Raw genomic sequence first — 6303 nt, forward strand, 5'->3', positions numbered from 1 at the left:
TTTCTGGCTACTTTCATGGGAAAAGAAAAGGTGTTACTTAAAGAACAGATATAGTTAATAACATAATACTATATATTTAATTCTGCAACAAAGTAAATTTCAAATATTTTTACCATAGAAATTGTTAAGTATTTGGTTAAATTATTATGCCATATTGTATTCTAATCATAACTTTGTCTACCTTTAATTTGCATAATTATACCTTGCCAAGTCCCCCAAAATGAAACATAATTTGTCAATTTCTCATTTAAGGTATTTTAAGTTTTATCACATCTAAAATCTACTTAGTTTTATGTTTCTTATTGTACTTGTAAATGTGCCAGCAACTCTACAATGCCAAATAAGTCAAGGGCAGTTCAGTAGCTCAGTATTACTGTCATATAAAATAACAAGTGAAACCAGATGTCTTGTAAAAGATCATCCAAGTTTTGCATTTTATAATACTAATTTTCAATCAGTTTTAAAGTACCTGTAAGGGTAAATTATTCACAATCTTTTACTATATTTGTCAGATTGAGGGAGTGCACAAGGATCACAATGCTGCTCCTACTCATGGAAAATTTTATCTTCCCCATCTGAACTGAACTTAAATGCAAGCATGAAAATAATTTGTAGAGCTAGTATATTTGTTTTCCATGGGAATAGAATCAGGACTAGAATTTGCAGAAAGTATGTCACTTGTTATTAGCATATGGGTTTGTCTTTCCCTATAAGCCACTGGAATTGAACTGTCATCTTTTTAATCATTATCATCTCCAATACAGTATTTTCAGTGACTGCATAGTAGTACATTGTTGCTGTCTGGTAATTAAGCAATCACCAGTTGTTATACTTTTATATTCATGCCTATCATTGTTACACTAATATAACTAAATTTGTTTTCTTTCATACTGACTTGTCGCAGATAAAATTGAAAAGGATTAGATTTTTCTGCAGTGATTAATAATTATCCTGTAGCAATCCATTTTTATGCCAAGGACAGCTCTTGCTTTAACTGCACTCACTGGAGCTACCTGAGGAGTGCTGCACTGATAGGGATCTTCATATCATGGAAGATTTAGTAATTCTTAAGCATGAGGCTGATTTAATACCTCCAAGTAGAAAATGTAAACAATGACATGATTTTTCATGTGTTTATTTGTTACATACATTATGAAATTGTATCTTTAATTTCTATCTTCAAAAGACAAAGGGCCAATACAAATTATCAATATCTTTTTAAAATATTTGGACATATTGTACCATTTATGTACAGTCACAAATGAAGATTATGAATATTTGGTTTATTTTTCTGTGCGTTATTCTAAATTGCTACAATTATGACATCTAAGAGGCAATGGATGCATTCCTTTTTTCTAATAGTTACACTTCCAATTTTTTATTTTTAGTTTATGTGATGGCTAGATACTATTCAATGTACAAAATCAATTATATTAACCCTGCCAGTCAACAAACATTAGGAATTAATTTTTTAAATGCCATTTGCAATATATCAAAAAAGTAATAAATAGGAAATCATATCTCAATAGTATGAGAGCCCTATATATAGATAAACTGACTTTATAATTATATGACATTTAAAAAAAGAATTGGCAAGAAAATCAGGAAGAAGAAACTCAGAGTACTTTTACTACCAGATTTATAGATTTGGTTTTTTTAAAAATTTTATTTATTTGTGTGTGTGTGTATGTGTGTGTGGCCAGTTCAGCCCACCAGGGGGCGGGGCTGGCTGGCATGTGGTGCTGGGGGATTGAACCGCGGTCCTTGTGCTCCGCTAAGCTTGTTCTAAGTAGGTGCTTTAGACCACTGAGCCATCTCACCAGCCCTAGATTTGTTTTAAAGAATTGAACTGATGGTATTAGATGTTAGCTTTACATTGCTTTGACAAAATACTTGAAGCAAATATCTTAAAGGAAAAAATACACATATTTGAGAACCTACATTTCTTTTGTCAATTATTTCAACATTTAAAATTTTGAATAAAATATCTACTAATAATAAAGGAAAGCACTACTTTAAAAAGTCTAACAAAAATGTGGGAAACATACATGTAGAACTAAGAATTACCTTATAACAACTAAAAGTAAAAAAAAAAAAAAAAACCTTTTAATTCCTTCTGTTTAAATAAAGTCTCATTTATTCATTAAATTCTCCCTTAATGACATGATCATTCCTATTAATTCGTAAAACTTTTTTTTTTTTTTGTATTTTAGGGAAGGGGCTACAAGGTGTTCAGGGTGTCACTACTGGATCAGACTTGTAGTGATCCGCCTGTTCACAGCCTCCCAAGAGCTGGGATTACACGCATGTGTCACCACACCCAGTCTCAATTGCTGTCTCAGCATGCCTTCGGGGTGGGGCTGGCACAGTAGACCTGGGGATCAAATGCACAGCCCCTGAGCCTGCTTGCAGGTGCTTTAATCCACTGAGCTATTTGGTGGGCCTATAATTTGTAAAACTTTTGAGAATAACATAAACATACTGCAAAAGCAAGTCTATGAAATTTTCCAGAAAATCTAATTACCTTAGGAAATGAATAATTGGACGGACATCTTTGTTGCATTGAATACATTCTTTAAACATGAAAACTATGATTTTCAGAGTGACATTGCTTCTTGGTTTTTCTCATTCAGCAACATGAATTTAAGATTCCTCGTGTGTGTGTGTGTGTGTGTGTGTGTGTGTGTGTGTTACTCTTCTCTTGTTGCTGGGACAAATACCCAACACTCAAAATTGGGAAGGCAAGGTTTATTTAGCTCACATGGCAAAGGGCAGAGGGCAGCAGTTCATGGTGGCAGAAGGCAGCAAAACAGCAAGAGCAAAAAGGAGGAATATCAGCAAACAATGGCTGCAGGGAACTAGTCTGTCTCCCTTATGTTGCATTCAGCCTATCTAACCCAGGCTGGATTCTGTACTCACACCCATAATCCCAGCAGCATTTACACCCATAATCCCACAAGTCACAAACTCTAGAAGTCTGTCCCATGACTGTATGAGGCTTTGGGAGAACAACTAGACACAAATCATAACTGTGTATGTGTGCTTGTGCGAGTGCGTGTGGGTGTGCGCGTGTGTGTGTGTGTGTGTGTGTGTGATAACTTATTTTCTCTGTTGTAGAGTATTATTCCATCTTGAAACATATCAATTCATTTTCCCATTTACCATTTACTTACAACTAAGTAGCTGGATATGTTATGGCTGGATGGTTTAGAAAGAGAACATTTGGCTTTATACGAAGATGCCAACATTGTTTTCAAAGTGCATGTACCATAATGCATTCCCAGAGGCATTCAAAGAGAGTTGCTGCTGCTGCGTGCCCTCACCAGCACTGGAGTTGTCTGTGTTTTATATGTAGTCATTCTTATACATGGGCAAAGGCCACTCACTCTTGTTTTAATTTGCAACTCTTTAATGACAAGACACGAAGCACCTGTTGGTATTCTCATGTGCAGCCTGTACAGCCTTGTGAGTAATGGGTCTGGTCAGATCATTTGTCTGTTCATAAATTGCATGTGGGGGATTGAGTTGCAAGGGTTCTCTGTATATGTTTGCTACCGAAACTTTATTAAATGTGTTGCTTGAAAAATACTGGCTTGTGTTTCCACTGGCGTAACAGTGGGTTTCACAGTGTAGCAACTTTTCATATTAATGAAGTTCAACTTACTGATTATTTTTTCATGACTCATACTTTTGATAGCATAAGAAAGTCATTTCCAAAACCAAGATTATATGTAATTTTTTTATGCTGTCTCCTACAAATGCTATAGTTGTTCATTTTAGATATATGTTTAGGATCCATGTTAAGTTCATCAAGTTTTTAAATTTTTTTTATTTATGTACGGATTTGGTACAGAGTCTCCCTACACAGCTAGGATTCATAGTGATCCTCCTGTCTCAGCCTCCGCAACACTGGGATTACAGGCCTGCACCACTATGCCCAGTTTCCGGGCCAGTAAGGTATGGGGCTGGCTCCTCATGTCCTACCAAGGATCAGTCTGGGTCCTTGCACTTGCCAGGCAGATGCTTAGACTGCCGAGCTATAGATGAGTTCATTTTAATGGAAAGTGTAAGTTCTGGGTTGAGATTCAGTGTTCGTTTGTGGATGTCTTTAGAGCATCCATCTGCTTTTGGTCAGCTCTCCAAGATCGATGGACTGTATGCATGTACATTTCTTTCTGAATTCTCTCTGTGGTCCACTGATCTAATTGCCTGCTCTTTCGTACTGCCCTATAATTATTAGTGTTGATTTAAACTTAAACATCGCAATCTAGTATTAGATCTATGGCTGTGTGCTTTCTCTTTACTATTATGTTGGCCACTCTTGGTCTTTTGCTCTTCAGTGTATTCTGTAAACTTCATCAATGGTGCAAGCATACAAGACCATCTATTTTTAATTTCCCCCATTTGTCTTTACTTGCCACCTTTGACATCGTCATATTATGAACACGGTTACCTGTTCTCTCAAGTTTCTATGCATGTTGCTGTTTTATACAGTGAAAACTCTTCCTTGCCACTGGTGACAAGAGATTCTCCTCTGCAGTGGTGTCCTTACCATCAGTGCCTTACCCTTGTTATTCACCTCCATGCATCTTTCCAAATAGTCTTTCTTTTTAATTGAAGAAACAACTATCTCAGTTAGAAGGACAGCCTGATAGCTCAGCAGACTAAAGCACCTGCTTAGTCAGAGCGCAGCAACTGGGTTTCGATCCCAGCATGTTGTTCTGGTCCCTCCGCTGGGGTGTGCTGAGACAGGATTGAGACTGGGCGTGGTGGCATGCACCTGAAATCCCAGTGCTTGGGAGCCTCAAAACAGGAGAACTAATACAAGTTCAAGACCCTGTCCTAAATACATTAAAAACAAAAAACAAACAAACTAAAAAACTTTCTCAGTTAAGAATACATAACCAACGCCAAAGAACATTAAGCATTTGCTAAGTTTAATAAACACTTTCCTCATGCAGCTGCAGCTCTAATGAAGATTTCAAAAATTTAATTTCTCCAGAAATTTTCCTAACGCTGACTTCAAGGTAATCTCCAGGCCCACAGTAATCTATCGTTAGGTTGTATGTAATAATAATCATCATACATTATTTGGCATTCCCTGAACTGCAGAGAAACAATTTCAGTCAGTTAGGTACACTTTTGTGTTTGCATTTGTTGCTCAGGATGCTTTTAATATTCATTCATGTTGTTACAGTAGAGGTAGTTGACTGACTTGCTAACTTCGTTGCTGGGTAGTACTCCACTGTGTGCGTCTACTGCACATTGTTTGCTTATTCGCCATTCCTGCACATTTTGATTACACTTGATTTCGGGCTTATATAAGTAATGCTGCTATGAATATTCCTGTAAAATTCTTTACCAGAAAGTGTGTGTCTTTGCCTTTTTGAGTGGATATCTAGGCGCAAAATTTTGGGTCATAACATAAATTAATTTAACATTGTGACAAACTATCAAACATTTTCCCGAAGTGATTGTATGCTTTTCTCTCCCACAAGAAGTGTTTCAATGCAGCAGTTGTGCTTCCCAAATCCTTGGCATCTTTTCACATCATTAGTCCTTTTATTTTTTGAAGTCTTGTAGGTGTGTATTTCACTGTGGTTGTCAGAATGATAATTTAGAAATTAAATTAAATTACATCATTTTCCCTTTCAACTCCCCAGTGCCTCCCTAGGTTTCTTGTCACTTTCCAAAAGCGGTTCCTAGTCCTCACCACCACGGAGGACCTTCCCATCTGCTTTCAGAGTATATTGTTTCATGTGTCTGCGCTCATTGAACAAATCTTGTTGAATCTTTGTGTCTCCATTTCTCCTTCTGTTTTCCTGAGCATGTAGAGCTCACTCCTTTCTCTGACGTTCTGTATACATAGGTTCTTTGTCATTGCAGGCTTTTCTTTTCATCTTGTCTGGGAAAACACTTTTGTAGGATTGGCTCAGCTGCTCCCTTCTGCTGCAGCTTCCTCTATGCTTCTATGCAATGATAGATTCCTTTTTCTTTGCACTCCCAATATGTATTTTATCTTGTGGCCACATTTCTATTGTGGACTTCATAAGCTTTTTTTTTTTTTTTCACTTCTTTTCTTTTCTTATTTTTAAAAAAGAATACAAAATCATAAAAAAGAGAAAAATAATAGAAACAATACATAATTTCCTTAGACAAAGTAATAGGAGCTCTGCCTGGAAAGGTATTGCTGTGGTCTAAGTCCCTGCCTGGCAAGCGCAACGAGCCAGGTTGGATCCTTGGTACCACATGCCATGCTGGCCACTGAAACCAGGTGTGGTGACACATGCCTGTAATCCCAGC

Source organism: Octodon degus, unplaced genomic scaffold, assembly GCF_000260255.1.
Source record: "Octodon degus isolate 3935 unplaced genomic scaffold, OctDeg1.0 scaffold00366, whole genome shotgun sequence".
NCBI lineage: Eukaryota > Metazoa > Chordata > Mammalia > Rodentia > Octodontidae > Octodon > Octodon degus.